The 16,435-nt window shown below is 40.6% G+C and overlaps 1 protein-coding gene across 4 annotated transcripts in view; it reads left to right on the top strand.

Annotated features, from left to right (window-relative positions):
• The window catches only part of Plp1 (proteolipid protein 1), a 113,586-nt gene that overhangs the window by 68,302 nt on the left and 28,849 nt on the right, over positions 1–16,435 (top strand). For all 4 annotated transcript variants that reach the window (XM_070040001.1, XM_070040000.1, XM_070040004.1 and 1 more), the window contains 2 exons: positions 6,216–6,326; positions 7,116–7,186. The gene's annotated coding sequence lies outside the window, so the exon portion shown is untranslated. The remainder of the gene's footprint in view (positions 1–6,215; positions 6,327–7,115; positions 7,187–16,435) is intronic.

Below are 16,435 nucleotides of genomic sequence, written 5' to 3'. Positions count from 1 at the left end.
AGTCAGGGAAGGACTCCTTGTGGGGAGGCTGTGTTGAAGCTCTCAGAGCCCTACAGACATTTTTTGCTTTCTGGCCACAGAATAGAAAAGGCATAAACCAACTATGACTCACAAGTTTTGGCTGAAGGGAGACCTCTAGAAAAAGAGGAAGTAGGGGCTGGGAAGGTGGCTCAGTGGTAGAGCGCTTGCCTTGCATTCATGAGGCCCTGGGTTCGATTCCTCAGCACCGCATAAGCAAAAAGAAAAAAGCCAGAAGTGGCGCTGTGGCTCAAGTGGTAGAGCGCTAGCCTTGAGCTGAAGAGCTGGGGGACAGCACCCAAGCCCAGAGTTCAGGGCCCACGACGGACCCCCCCCAAAAAAAAAAGAAAAAGAAGAAGTAACTCAGTCTTGGAACTTTCCTGTCTTCTATCTCCCACACCCCAAATTCCTTTTTGACAGGTAAGGGCATCCATTCCACAAGATCTACCTCAATCAGCTGATGATTTGTAGATAGATGTAGGCTACAAAAGTTCTTTGAGCTTATTATAACAGTTATTGTTGTTGCTATTACTATTATTTTGTTAAAATTTCCCTTTAATTTAATACATGTCTCTGAGAGAGGAGACAGCTGAATCAGGATAATTTTTGTGGACTGAGTACCTGGACTGCAGTCAAAACTGATCTTGCTTCATTCTTAATTGGTACCCTGGGGCTGAGTAGCAATAAGAAGGGAAGGAAACCCTAAATGTACCAGCCAGGCCAGATTGTGACATATGCTGAGGTCCCAGTGTCTCTTATCCTCTGCCTTCATTCTGTGCAAACTACATAAAATTAGCCTGATTGGATGCGCATCTCAGAGTTAATCTTTATCAAATGGTATCCCTGTAACCTTAGTACATCCTTTTTATTCATGCTAGCCTAGGAATAGATACCCTACTCCCTTATAACTCTCCAAATTTGTATTCTCAGCTTCCAGGGACTTTGTGTGTGTGTGTGTGTGTGTGTGTGTGTGTGTGTGTGTGTCTCTGTGTGTGTGTGTGTGTGTGTGTGTGTGTGTGTGTGTGCATTCACTAATTCTGGGGCCTGAATTCAGGGTCTGGGCACTGTCCCTGAGTTTATTTTGCTCAAGGCTACCACTCTATCACTTGATCCACAGCTCTTGTTTCCAGCTTTTTTTGGTGATTAAATAGGAGACAAGCGTCTCAGGGACTTTACTGTCCAGGTTAGCTTCAAACCTTGATCCTTAGATCTCAACCTTCTGAGTAGCTATGATTACAGGTGTGAGCCACCGGCACCCAACTCCAGGGGCTTTAAAAAAATCCTCACCTATTTGTGACTTTGTATATACTCAAAAATATTTTTCTTGTATCCATGTTTTATTTTCCCAGGTAGATAGCATGTTTCTTGAAGCACACTCTGCATCATCAATTCCACTAGAATCTCTTCAGAGCTCTGAACATAGTAGGAGCTCAATGAATGAGTGTTAACTTATTGCTTATGAACTGAATACTACAGGAAAGGCCTGTGTTAGGTACAACTAACAGACATAATCTTGGAAGGACTGCCTTATGGTAGTGATAAAGCAAGAAAAAATGTTTATCTCATGCCAGCTAGAAACAAAGGTTTAAATATTAAAGAGTCAAACATAAAAAGCAAAACTGAACAATTAGTAGTAGAAAATGAAGGATGATATCTTTGCAGCAATTTAAAGGATGGATCTCCACCCAATCAAGAGAATAATTGGGATATTGAATAGAGAAGTAAATTGGGGAAAATATTGGTGACATATATTAGCATATTCAAAATGAGTATCCAGAGTAATTAGGGCAAGAAAGGGTTAAAAGATATGCTAGAGAAATACTGTTCAAATAGTCAACTTACAGAAGGGGAAGCCCAGATAAATAGGTAATAGTAACCAAAAGGACTCATTATAAACCAGGAAAGATATAGTTTTGGGGTTTTGTTTTTAAGGTGTTTTTTTTTTACCAGTCTTGTGGCTTAAACTCAGGGCCTGGGCGTTGTCCTTGAGCCTCTTTGTGATCAAGGCCACAGCACCATTTCTGGATTTTTCTGAGTAGTTTATTGGAGATAAGGGTCTCACAAACTTTTTATGCCTAAGCTGGCTTCAAACTGCAATCCTCAGATTTCAGCCTCATGAGTAGCTAGGATTACAGGTGTGGGCCACCAGTGCCTGGCCAGATGTAGTTTTGTACACATCAGAGTGGCAAAACATTTCAAAAGAATTAACAATGTAGTGAGACTGACCCTACATATGGCATTATGTAAATAGATATAGCCGGTTTTGGAGCAGTTTTGATTTAAGGAATTCGAATTTTTATGTGCCCTTTGACAGAGAAATTCTACTTCTAAGTATATATCCACCAAGAACTACACTCACAGATACAAAAAGTGGCTTGCATGAAGGCATTTGTTGTAATATTGTAGTAGGGAATAATTGGAAATAACCTAACTCTCCATCAATAAGAAAATGAATAAACAAATAGCCACACATGCAATTTATGGTAAAATTAACCACTAGATTCATAGATCTCAATTGAATTCTTTCTCAATAATGATCATATTATATGAATTTTTTTTGGGGGGGTCCGGTCATGGGGCCTGAATTCTGTCTGGGCCTGGGCGCTGTCCCTCAGCTCTTCAGCTCAAGGCTAGTGCTCTACCACTTGAGCCACAGCGCCACTTCTGGCTTTTTTCTTTTTGCTTATGCGGTGCTGAGGAATCGAACCCAGGGCCTCATGAATGCAAGGCAAGTGCTCTACCACTGAGCCACCTTCCCAGCCCCAAATACGAAATTTTTTAAAAAGATGTAAGTCAAATATACAAGAGTGTTCATCAAGCTGGGTCCCAGTAGCTCATACCTGTAATCCTAGCTACTTAGGAGTATGAGACCTAGAAGACTATGTTTCAAAGCCATCCCAAACACAAAAGTCCACAAAACTCTATTAACCATCAAAATGTCAGATGGGAGGTATGACTCAGGTGGTAGAGGCCCAGCCAAGCAAACAATTGAGTGCAAAGTCTTCAATTCAAACACTGGTACTGGCATACACACAAAAAATGTTCATCAGAAAAGGAAATGAGAATTGGAGCCAGTGTCAGGAATTGGCACTGACTTTAGTTTTAATGGTACTAAGCAAAATGGAGGCCTAGTAGAACTAGGCCATAAAGCCACTAAGCTGTCTGTCTGAGGGGAAAGGGACATGATCTTGTAGTGACAATTTGTATGTATTTGTGCACAAATGTCCTTGCCTTCATTTTTGTCTTCACTTCCTCCCAACTCCCAAGCTGCAGGGCCTTCAGTCCTCATGGCTCATTCCTCTACATCTGTTATCTGTCTGTCTGTTTATCTCCATAGCAGACAATTGGCATTTATTGATATTTTTAATTGTATAGAGATTTTACAAGACTGCCTGCCCAGAAACACAAATGGCATTGAGAGTGCCAGCCCACTCCAGATACTCTTTTGTCCAATGTCCTTGGCTGAATGAAGGAGGGAAAGGAGGAGACTAGTGCCAGGTGATAAGGGAGTGCTTGCTGTCGGTTATATGTCCCATAGTTCACTTTCTCAGCTTCTGTTATCAACTCCCCTTCTCCTCCTCACACTGGACTTCTTCCTAAATAGGCACTAAGGATGGGAGGGGAGAAAGGAAGCAAAAAAGATATTATTAAGTTATGTGCTTTCAGCCATGCCAAGAACTCTCCAGCCTGGAGAAGTAACTAGTATAACAATTCCCTAATTTATAGTTGAGAAAACTGATCCTCAATGAGCATAGGAAACTCCCTGAAGGTCTCCTGGACAGTAGCTGAGATTTGGATTTGTCGAGCTCCAGATACATTGCCCTAAGCCATAGAGCATAACCTGCTTATGTTCTTGGTCCTGCTATCAGCCTGTGTGACTATTAATGCAGAAATCTTCCTGGGCCTCATTTTCCTCTGTCATCCTTCTGCAATGACGCTCTTTGCCCTGCCAAACTGCTGGGATTGCAGTGATGACCAAATTTGCTAGGAGTTATGAAATAATAAAGAGCCAGCCTCTGGGTAGGAATAAGGAAAGTAAAACCTTGGTCTCTAAAGTTGGTTGCCTAGGCTGCAGTCATAGCAGTATCCTTCCCTAGTTCTGTGACCTTGGAGGAGTTTTTTCAGGTGTCAACTCCTTAAGATAGTGGCCTCAAATTTATCATCCAGTTCTATAGGTATTTGCTCATTCTCCCTACCCCCTGTCCTCACTGAGCTCTCAGATCCCTAGGATCTTCCTCTTTTGAGACAGAGTATCTTTATGTAGCCAAGGCTGGTTTTGAACTCAACTTTCCAAGTGCTGGGATTATGGGTTTGAGTCACCATACCTGGCTATTTCCCTTCTTGTGTCAGGCCATTTGCTGTTAGAATCCCATTTAATCTTTGGTTAATGTTCACATTAGCTGAATCTGAACTGGTTTGGAATGAACAAGGAGAGTTCTGACAAGTTCCATGGTTCCTACTGTCCCCTTACTGTCCTGTACCATCACAGTGTTCGTCTTGGGTATTACCCTCCCCTTTACCTCCTTAATTGTGGTGGTGATGGGGAAGAAGCCATGCCTAGACCCAATCTCTTTGAAGCCCAGTATAGTCCCACTCTCACTGCCCTGTATGAAAAAAAAATGAGTGTCATTGTTTTCATTCACTGTCGCCTGAGGATATAGGGGATATGGAAAAACTCTGAATTAAGGCTTGGGCTATAAAGCAGCTTATGATAACAAAGACCTGCTAGACATTTTCAGTCCAACTATTATGCTCCCAAACAAATCTTGAATCATGAAATATCATTTCATTAGCTATTATTCATAAAATACTATGTTGGCATTAAGAAGGGAACTATTAGGCAGAAGAGAAGTTTACAGGATAGTGGGTAAGACAGATGTATCCTTTAGTAATACAACATTTTGTGTGTTTGACCAATGCCTTCAGAAATTTATCTCACTATATTCTCAAAATTTTCCATGAGACATGCAGGGCAATATCATCTTCATTTTACAGATGAGTAAACTAAGACACTTAAGTACACATGAGACCACGTACCTATAAAAGTAAGAGAATAAGAAGTGGAGCATGGTGGTTCATGCTTGTAATTGTAGCTACTTGGATAGAGACTGGAGGACCATGGTTTGAGTCCAGTCTAGGCATTAAAAAATTCTTGAGACTCCATCTTGACCAATTACTGGGCACAGTAGCATGTGTTTGTCATCGCAAGCTATGGGAGAAGCATAAAGAGGAAGACTGCAGTCCAGCTGGCCTGGGCATAAAGTGACACCCTGTCTGGAAAGTAACCAATTCAAAAAGGAACTGGTGGAGTGGCTCAAATGGCAGCATGCCTGCCTAGCAAGTATGAGGCCTAAGTTTTAATCCCCAGTACTATTTTTTAAAATAGTTTTTAAAACAGTTGCCAAGATGTCTAACATGGGGTGTACAGGTTCAAAACAAGTTTCAAAACACACACAGTGGCAAGCCACTTAGAGAGAAGCACTGTGGGAAGATTTTGCTTTCCTGTTTAGCTAACATTCTTGGGGGAACTGAAGGTCACCAAGACTGTAATTTCATGCAAATGAGTCAAAGCTTAAGGAACTGATGGAGACTAAGGTCAATCTACAGGTAGCCCACTGGCTGAAAAAATGGAGAGGTTCCTGCAAGCTAAGGAGAATCTAGAGGAAATGAGACTTCTTCTGGGTGACCCTACTGAGCCTGCCTTAGGAAGATCCACAATGCAAGCCTAAGAGGCTGCCCACAAAGCTATGCTCACAGCATCTTGAATGAGCAGAGCTGCAGAGCAGCTGAGTGTCTTCTTAGCATCTGTCTTCACTGTAGGTGTTCTCAGAGCCCCAGGAAATTTGCAGGTCACCCAACCCCCAATATTCTGGGGTTCTTTTAAAAGCAGAGCTGGAGGGCACATCTGCCAAGCTCCTTCACTAACAAGCAATCACTTATCTGGAAGCCCTGCTCTTCCCTTCTGCTGTAATAATTGAGCACAGAACTATGTGCCTGTGAGAACACACATATATGTCTATGCAGGGGAAGCTGGGGCAGCAGCTGAATTGCCTGGGGAGAAGAGAGAATTCTGCTGCTTTCTTCTCCAAATACTTACTTTTGCTATACTCCTTTCCTTTCCTCGTCGCTTTAAGATTCCAGATAGGGACTTACTACTCTTTGTCTTAAAGTCATACTGTCCCATATCTCTCTTTTAGGGTAAATTACTGGGATTTTCTATATGGTGGATGAAGCCTCCAGGCAATGAAAACATCTGAATGAAGAACTAAGGAGGTGGAAGGCACAATATGCACTTTTTTTTTTTACATGTAAGTATGCTATGCAAGAAATGTGAATGGAATGGTAGTTAGATGTGTAGGACCTAGAGGCATATTATTTAGGTTTAAAACTTTGTCCTATATCCTACAACCTTTCAGTGATTCAGCTACCTTGTCTATAAAACAGGGATTACAGATTCAAAACATAATTATCAAGTGATTAGAACAGGTTTGAGCATTTATCAAGCACCTGATAACTATTACTTATAGTTATACTCTGCCTTTTAGGAGATAAGATCAAGAGGATTTGTTTGCAACTTCCAAGCTGCCAGGGGCTCCTGTTAGATGCCTGCCTCTGCTGAGGGGCCATGGCACTTCCTAAAGGTTTCTGTTGTGATCACGTATCAGCATCAGCCATAAAGACCTCTAAGAAGTACCTCCTATGCCGGCTTCAATGCTGTGATTCTTTGAGGCTCAGTGGTCTTCTACACACAGAGGACAGAATGGTCTAGACTGAGGGAAGAGTTAAATAACATCAACCTCAGAGTCAAGAATAGCAGGAAATACCAGAGGGTTCTGGGAAAACAGTCATGGTTTGCAGGAGCTGAGAGAAGGAGCTCCATGCCCCCAACAAGAACAGGCTCTTCACCAGTGCAGCTTACCAAAGACATTCCCTTAGGAAGTTCACCAGCCTGAGGCCAAGTAAGTATAGGCGAGTGTAAAATCAATGAAAACACCAGATCAGAGGAAAGAGGAAATAGTTGAGTGATTCAGGCTAACTTTGAAGAAACATTAAAAATAACTGAGCTTTTAATACATATCTTACTTTCTCTGTGATAGTGATGGGGATTGAGGAGAGCTACAACTGGACAAGTTACAAGAAATCTTTATTTTGCCTGCTTCAGTAAGAGGTATATGTGTGTGAATTACTGTCTAGCATGGTCACTTATTACCATAGATCAAGGATCCCTTTTATCACTAGAATTTTCTTTGTAGTGATCCCCCTTTACCCCCACATAGAAGACCTCTGCCTGCAGTGGTTGTACCTTCTGCTCTTTGCAGAAGGAAATTTGCAACACTTTGGTTCCCTGTACATTGAAACTATGAGTAAATTAGATCCTGAAAATGGAGGAAGCAACATATTCCTGGACCATTCCAACCACAGGACTCAGCCCAGAGGAATCCAGGAGGAGGAACTGAGAAAATGTGTTTAAAAAGAGACACCTAAGTCACCTTGCAGAAGATACTAGCCATCAGGAAGCAAGGAGGGTAGTAATCAAGACAAGGTGCCTGACAAGTCAAGCCTGCTCTCTTGTATCAGAATATGGGGGCGGGGAGAAAGGGAAGTACAGAAAAAGAAATAGTACTTATTAGTCCCTTATTATTATATGTCATCCCGTGGCTTCCCTGTACTAATGATAATGGCTGCTTTTTGAGTGAACAAAGACATTGTATGTGTGGTCTCATTTAACTTTTATAACTACGTTTTGAGTTTCATATTACTATATCAACTTTTCATTAGACACAAAGACTCAGAAAAGCTAAGTAACTTACCCAGAATTGTGTAACTGGTGCAGATTTGAGATTTGAGTCTAGTTCTGACTTGGAAGCTTGTACTCACTGCACTACACTGTAATTTCTCAGCATATGCCTCAGAATGTTTTTCAAGAGAAGCTAAAAGAAAGAAAATGTCCTGAGTTTCATGCAATCCCATTTGTTCAACCTTTCTTTGATTTGTTGTGTTTCTGGGTTTTTATTAAGAAAATTTCTGCCTGTGCCAAGGAGCCCCCTAGAGTTTCTCCTATTCCTTCCTATAATGTTTTCAGAGTATGTGCTTTTACTTCAAGGTCTTTGATCCATTAGGAGTTGATTATGGTGCAGGGTGATATAATGATCTATCTTAGTTTTCTACAGGTGTTTAACCAATTTTGTTAGCACCATTTACTAAAGAGGCTGTCTTTCTTCAATTCAAGCTACCAGCACAACTATAGCTAAGATATGGAACCAACCCAGATGCCCCTCAGTAGATGAATGGATCAAGATACACACACACACACACACACACACACACACACACATAATGGAATTCTATGCTTCCAACAGAAAGAATGACACTGCCCCATTTGTTAGGAAATGGAAAGACTTGGAAAAAATTATATTAAGTGAAGTAAGCCAGGCCCAAAGAAACTTAGGTTCCATGGTTTCCCTTATCTGTAATAACGAGTATATGTCTAGGACAAGTGGAAAAGTCTAAAGATATGTACATATGACCATATAAGATGATGCTAAATGAAATTAACACCAAGGTAGGAACACAAGAGGTTTTATCTTTGTTGTTGTTTTTTTTAATGTACTATGTGATTTTTTTTGTTTCTTTTGCATGTTCTTCCTCCATGGTATAATCTGTTTTCACTGTATTTGATTCCAGTGCCCTGCATCTTGTATATACACTTTTGGGAAGGAGAAGGAAAACAACAAAATGCTTAATTAAGGATACAGATTGACCCCATTGTAACAATGAGATATACAAGACACTACCTTGAAAACAAACTTTACAACTTGGGGTGGAGGGTGGAGTTGGGGAAGTGAGGAGGGAAGGTATGATAGGGGAAAAACAAAGGAGGGGGTAACAATGCTCAATAGGAAATATACTCATTGCCTTGTTCATGGGACTGTAAGCCCTTTGTACAGTATCTTTACAACAATAAAAATATATATTAAAATGTCAATTCTATTGGTCATAGTTGGATAGGATAAATAAAGCAAATGACACCCAAATCTCAGTATTTTAATAAATCAACAATGATTTTGGGTCCAGAATACAGTCCAGTGCTGCTTGGGAAGGATGGGAGAACTAGTGAGCTCTAATCTACTCAGTCATTCAGGAACTCACACCCATTTCACAATGTGGTTAGGTTATCTTTTCTGCCATCTTTTATGGCCCTTTAGTGGGTCCTCGGCATTCTTGGCAAGAGGTAGAGGAAGAGAAGATAGAGGAGGCATACCAACTCTTAACTTCTTCAGTCTGGAGAGGACTGAAACACCACCATTCACATTCTGATGGTAAGGTCCAATCATCTTATTGTGGTAGAATCTGGAAAATGTACTTTAGTGGTAAGTCCTGTACAAAGACAATGTGAATTTCCATGAGCATTTTTTTAATTTTTTTTTCCTTCTTTTTTTTATTTTATTTTAATTTAATTTTATTTGTGAACATACTGTACAGAGGAGTTACAATTACATGGGCAGGATAATGCGTACATTTCTTACCAAGCATTGCAGCCTCCTCCTTTGTTTACCCTTCACATCCCTTCCCAGCCTCCCCCCTCCCCCCCAATCCCAATCTTTCTCCTTCCCCCCCCACCCCCCCCCCCGCACCGACGTTGTAAAGCTAGTTTTGGACATGACAACTTGTACTTCTCATTGTTGCAACAGGTCTACCTGTATCCTTAAACAACTGGTTTTTCCCCATCTCCTCCACAAGTTATACTGACATCAAATATAGTGAAAGCAGGGGTTATACTGTGGGGGAGGGACATACAAAGCAACAAAGAGATAATCTTATAAATGCGTTAGAAACACATGCATGAAAGAAAAAAACATTAAAATACACATCTAAGGGTTCATTTTCCTGACATCACATTATCTGACCTTTTCCGCTTGACTCATACATATACTAGATATTACAAATAAGGGAAACCATGGGACCTATGTTTCTTTGGGCCTGGCTTACTTCACTTAATATAATTTTTTCCAAGTTTTTCCATTTCCTAACAAATGGTCCATGAGCATTTTTATAGACTCTGCTTCACTGACCTCAGATCATCAGCTCTTCTGAGCATGAATGAGTCCTCTTGCCTCTCTGAGCCTCCATTTCTTCATCTATAGAATGAAGATTACAGTAGCATCTACATGTGAAATACTTAATGTAGAGTGTGGCATACAGTTAGTACTTGATAAATGGCATCAAACTGCAAATTCTATTTTCATTATCTTTTAAAGACGATAATGCACACTGGCACAGTAGACACTTTTCAAAAATTCTGATTAACCCAGCTATCTTAATCTGTTTTATGTTGACATAACAGCATCCTAAATTTGAGTAATTTTTGTTGGCACACAGTTCTGGAGGCTTGGAAGTCCAGGAACATGACACGGGTGAGGTTTAAATGCAGCTCCAATTAATTATGGAAAGTGGAAGGGCAAATGGGCATGCCTGAAACAGACAAGGCACAACTTGTGCCTATAAAAATGGCATTAATCCCTCTTAACTAATCACTTTTTAGAGGTTCCCCTCACTTTTCAACAGCATTACACTGAGACCTAAATTTCAGTAGAATTTGGAGGAAACAAACCATATTCAAACTGAGACACAAACCTTTCCCAAAGGTATTTGCCTGTAGAACTCCTGCCTTTGAAAGATCTGAAAAGGCTTTTTTTTTTTGGTGCTGATATTGGGGCTTGAACTCATGATCTGTGTGCTGTCCCTGAGCTTTTCTTCTTCTTCTTTTTTTTTCTGCTCAAAGCTAGTGTGATACCACTTGAGCCATAGCTCCACTTTTGACTGTTTGGTAGTTAATTGGAGATAAGGGTCTCATGGACTTTCCTACCCAGGCTGGCTTTGAACCATGATTTTCAGATCTCCTGAGTAGCTAGGATTATAGGTATGAGCCACCAGCACCTGGTTGAAAACTGCTATTTTTAATATCTCACAACCATTGGTGTTGGTGGGAAGCATAACTATCCAAAAGTGATGATCTGGATTGTACACTCCTTTTTACTTGACACCTTTCCCCAGTGGAACTGACATTCTCTGAAACATGCTTTGGGAAGCTCTACTCTCTTTCCAGTGAGGAACTCTAATAACATATGTCAGTGATTTGGAAATGTTTTCATTGAATTTTAATGGCCCTTTTCTATTCATTATCTTCTGTTTATAGGGAAAAGTGGATAGATTTTTTTAATGCAGACTATCAGCTAGGTGCTAGCCAAGAGACATTGTGTCCTTGGAGTTAGGGCTTTTTAGGAGAAGGAGCAGAAACTCACTCAGTAGCTATGGTGGCTGGGGGCTAAACAGCAGAATGGAAGCCCAGACAGACCAAGTCATGCCCTGAACTCTAACCTCTCACATTAAATCTCAAGAAACCTAAGCATAATTCCATGGAACCTATGCCTCTCCTATGTGGAGGATGTACTCTGATTATTTAATAAAGACAAGCCATGCCAAGGTGCTGTGCTGGCCTTGGGTCTTATGCAGAGGATGCCTAAATTTTTTACATCCTCTATATTTGGGGTATCTCTAGTACAACTATTCATCCTACTGCCACAGATTCCAATGGAGGAAGGTTGTGAATCTGATATTAAACAACCTATAATAGACACTGCCCTAGCTGATTCTTAAGTACCCACTGTATTTCAGATCATTTGTTCCCTGCTAGCCCCTTCTCAAGACTCCAGATCTTCCTTGATGTCATTCTGTTTCCCCTTTTTTCTGGCCGGCTCAGAAGGAACCCCTCTCCTGACACCTGAAAGCACCAATGTCTGGGAGTAGCATTAATTCTAGTCTTACTGATGTAAGCTGTCACCTGCTCATCAAGCCATTCTAAATGAAAGTGGAATCCTAATTAAGTAACTTGAAACAAATGTAGTCTCTAGGCAAACTATCCTGTTCTCCCAACACTCATTTCAAATAGTTGTTCCTAAGATCCTGCCACTTAAACTTTGTTCCTCTTCTACCCAGCCCATGTCCCCTCTTCTCTACCCTTGTAATTATCTTAGAGAAGACAGTCCTGCATCAATGAATGCACACATTTAAGACCTAAGGGACCTCATGGTTGGGCTTCATGCCCACTTCAGCCAGCATATCTTCCCCCTCTCTCCCTGAGTCTTCCTTTGGCATCTCAATATTTGCTCCCAGGTGGGAGGGAGAGAAGAGAAGGCCTCACACATTGGGAGAGGCTAAAATAAACTCCTTAGAACAAAAGCTGTATCTTACACATCTCCTTTTTTTTCTTTTGTTAGCTGAGATAGTCTAAGTATGTTGCCTAGGCTGACCTGGAATTTGCAATCCTCCTGCCTATGCTACCTGAGTGCAGAGATTACAGACATGCATTAGCATGCCCAGCTTCAATACCTGCTCTTAGCCCCCTTCAGTACTTATATCCAGCACAAGGTGGGTAGAAGGCTGACAGCAGTAAGAATCCATTCCATCTTTGCTGGGAGGCTGACAGGTGATTCTCCTCCATCAGCACTAAATAGAAGTTCTGCAGTGGTAGCTCTGGTCCCTCACTTCATGCTCCTAGAATTGCCTGTGCTGAGCTAGCAACAACCATGACTGGCAGAGATACTTAGCGCTCTTCCTGCAAATGGTCTGAAGAAAGAGCTTTGGCTATTTTTTGTTCTGTGCAAATAAGGTTATGGTGATTCTAGTAATCAGGTGCAGCCCTAGAACACACCATATGACACATCAAGGTACATTACAACTCACTCATAATACACAGAATTTAATGTTCAACTACGATGTGCAAGGTTAGTGAGAGCATTGAAATTTGCCAAAGATAATCATGGAAGGAACGGTATGCCAATATGACAACCAGGGCCAAGAAATAGTTTGTTGAAAAATGGAACTCTCTTTAAATTACAAGGAACCCAATCAATTGCAGTTGTGTAGTCTTTTTCAAGGCAGTGTGTCATGACAAAGTCCTGGATTTTTGTGTAGTTTTCTCAGTTTACTGGCTGTAGTTTGGGGAGATATTTTAAAACTCTTAAGTCTCACTTTATAAAATGGGAAATGATCTTTTCTCCCTTGCAGGATAAAAGTAAGGTAATATATGTATTATTCATTGCTGCAAGAGAGAATGGACATTATAGGGTACCAGGTGGTGCCCCTGTTAAGTGTTAGGTTGACATAGGATTTGGGCTTGTCTTAAGAAATTTGGGGAGGGCCTAAGAAAGCAAAGCTTTGTTCTAGATTGGATGCTGTAAGGAAGTTCGGTAATTGGGTATCTTAATAAATCTTATCTATAAATAGAGAATGTTAAGGCAAAAATAAAGATGTAATTGAAGACCGCTTTCACTCAGAATGAGGGAAGTTTGGTAAGGTTTATGGTTAGACACTGTTCATGTTTTGTCTGTGTTCAGATCTGATTACACACTGGTCCTGACCCATCATGGCCCTGTCTGATGTTCACATTTTGTGAATTTGTTTTAATAAGACAACATGGAACAACTAGTAGGAAACACCAGGGTCTAGCTGTTAGAAGCTGATTAGTTGTTTCTTGGTACTTCTGTTGTAGCCTAAGACAGAAAGTAAAGCTGAAGGACATGAACCAATGATTTCCAGATTTTCACCATTGCCAAGATTGTGTTTAGAGGATGTAGTCAGTAGCAGGACTAGCATTAGTGTGTTCTGCTCATTATATTGCAGTATGAGCTGTTGAATCCTATAACCTATGACATTTGAAACTGGACAGTGCACATGAGCCTACTGTAATGTTCTAACAATTTGCAGAAATGAAGTGATTTTAGTCCAGGAAACAAATAACTGTTTAAAAGTTTTAGCTGTTTTATCTTGTAGCATATAGTTACAGCAAGAAGCGTTTATTATAGAGTGAAATTCCCCTTGACTAGTTAAGAGAAATTTAAGGATAATGTGATTATTCATAAGGGCCCAGAATTCTGAATTTACATGGTTTGGGGTTTGTGTGCATGCATGAACGTGCATACTGGTAATGAAGCTTGAATTTAGAGACTTGGGCTCTTGCCAGCTTTCTTACTCACAGCTGGACTTCTACCATTTGAGCTATGCTTCTGGTTCTAGTATTTTGTTGGCTAACTGAAGATAGAATCTCTAGGACATTTCTGCCCAGGCTGGCTTCAAATCTCAGTACTCTAGATCACAGCTTTGTAAGTAGCTTGGACTGCAGTTGTGATACACAGGCACCTGCCAGTTTGTTGGATGTTTAGAATTAATATTGTTACTTATGACCTTTGCTATGGGTCCAAAGCAAGTTTTGAATCATTTTTGCCAGTTATATTGTTCCTTACATGGGAATCACAGCTTGTGTAGTATGCATAAAGGAACAATCATTCCCCCCCCCCCACCCACCCCAGGACTTTCCTAAACTACACTGTGTGTGTCTCACACTGGAGAAAACTGGGTTTGGGGACAATTTTAAAATACATTTTTGGGGGGCTGGGAAGGTGGCTCAGTGGTAGAGTGCTTGTCTCGCATGCATGAGGCCGTGGGTTTGATTCCTCCGCACCACATAAACAGAAAAAGCCAGACGTGGTGCTGTGGCTCAAGTGGTAGAGTGTTCGCCTTAAGCTGAAGAGCTGAGGGACAGCGCCCAAGCCCAGAGTTCAAGCCCCATGACCGACAAAAAATAATAAAATAAAATACATTTTTGGAGAAATATGGTACTTTGGAGCAGTGGTCATTTTAATTTTAAATATCTAAAAATCTCTAAGTATTACCCAAAATGCACAAAATAAATTAAGATGTAACATTAATATTTGATGCCCATATATGAAAAAGCACTCAAGTAGGACACAAGATTATATTGGGAGCTAAAGTATTATTTGTAACAAAAGAAGTGTGACCATTTTGTGTCCCTCTATGCTAACCCATTGTGTGTGTGTGTGTGTGTGTGTGTGTGTGTGTGTGTGTGTGTGTGTGTGTGTGTGTGTGTGTGTGTGTGTGTGTGTGTGTTATGCTCAGGATGGAATCCAGGGCCTTCTGCTTGTTGGGCAACTGCTGTACCACTGAGCTACATTCCCAGCCCAGTTAACCTAATTTTTCAGTATAGTTAAGCAGTTCTAACTCTTGCAAAGCAGAATTGAGTGTCTCTAGAGGTCATGTGCAATTTATAGAGTTTCCTAACAGAAGTGAACAATTAATTGTAGGTTTTTCCTTCAAGTAAATGGAGAAGCATGATGGACTTAGAGCACCCCAGCAACAGTGTAAAAGGGACAGCAGTACATTTCCAAAGGAGGCTAGACAACTAGCTGAAAAGTGGTGAGCCATTCTCTCAATGGGAGAGTTTGCACAGCCCAGGGAATCATTCAGAGATCTAGAAGTATGCTAAGTGGAATCCTTACATGCTTATGTAAGGATAGCTATATGCTACTATGGCTTTTGGACCAAATGATTATGTTTAGCTACTTTGTCTAATGGAAGGTTGAAGTAAACAGTATGCTTTTTCTACTTTTTAAATTAGCATCACTTAGTTGTGCAGTGGGGTTTCCTTTTGACCTGTCCATAGACCATACAATATACCTCGATCAGACTCACCCCTCCATCATTCTCCTTCATTTTCTCTCTTCTCTTTCCAAACCAATGTCAGCAAGCTTCACTGTTTCATTTTCACACATGTACATAGGTATTTGACCACCTTCATGGTCCTTCACCTTCTCTGTTCACATTATACTTCTGACCCATTACCATTAAATGAAGTACCCTTAGCACCATAACCAGAAACTTTATGAACAAAGGCAAAAAAGTAGTTTATGAATCTAAAATTATGAAAAAGCCACTTTTTCTGGCAGACAGCTATACTATCAGCCTTTGTGCTTAAATATATTTCTTTTCATTTGAAGTAAATAATTAAAAGATATATTTACATATTTTACTTATATCTGGATGATAAAATAAATTTTAATTTGCTAGGATATTTTAATATTAATTTTGGTACATAAAATTTTCACAACAGTTTGACTTAATTAAAAGTTGGACAGACTTAGATCAAACTTTTTTCTGATACTTGGGTTTGTACTAAGGGCCTTAGGCTCACTCAGCTTGCTTGTTTAGATGATGCTCTACATTTGAGACATGACTCCAGTTCTGCTTTTTACTGATTATTTTGGAGATGGAGTCTCATGGAATTTTCTGCCCAGGCTCTCATCAAACTACTATCCTCTGGATCTCAGCCTCCTGAATACACAAGTTATAGGAGTGAGCCACCAGTGCCTGGCCTAAATTATTTTTTTAAATATTTACTAAGCACTTTCTTTTATTTTTATTTTTATTGGTCGTGGGGGTCTGAACTCTGGGCCTGGGCGCTGTCCCTCAGCTCTGCAGCTCAAAGCTAGCACTCTACCACTTGAGCTACAGTGCCACTTCTGGCTTGTTCTGCTTTATGTGGTGCTGAAGAATTGAACCA

This window comes from Dipodomys merriami, unplaced genomic scaffold, assembly GCF_024711535.1.
Source record: "Dipodomys merriami isolate MVZ:Mamm:240054 unplaced genomic scaffold, mDipMer1.0.p SCAF_3, whole genome shotgun sequence".
Taxonomy (NCBI): Eukaryota; Metazoa; Chordata; class Mammalia; order Rodentia; family Heteromyidae; genus Dipodomys; species Dipodomys merriami.
This window is presented reverse-complemented; position numbering and strand designations above follow the sequence as displayed.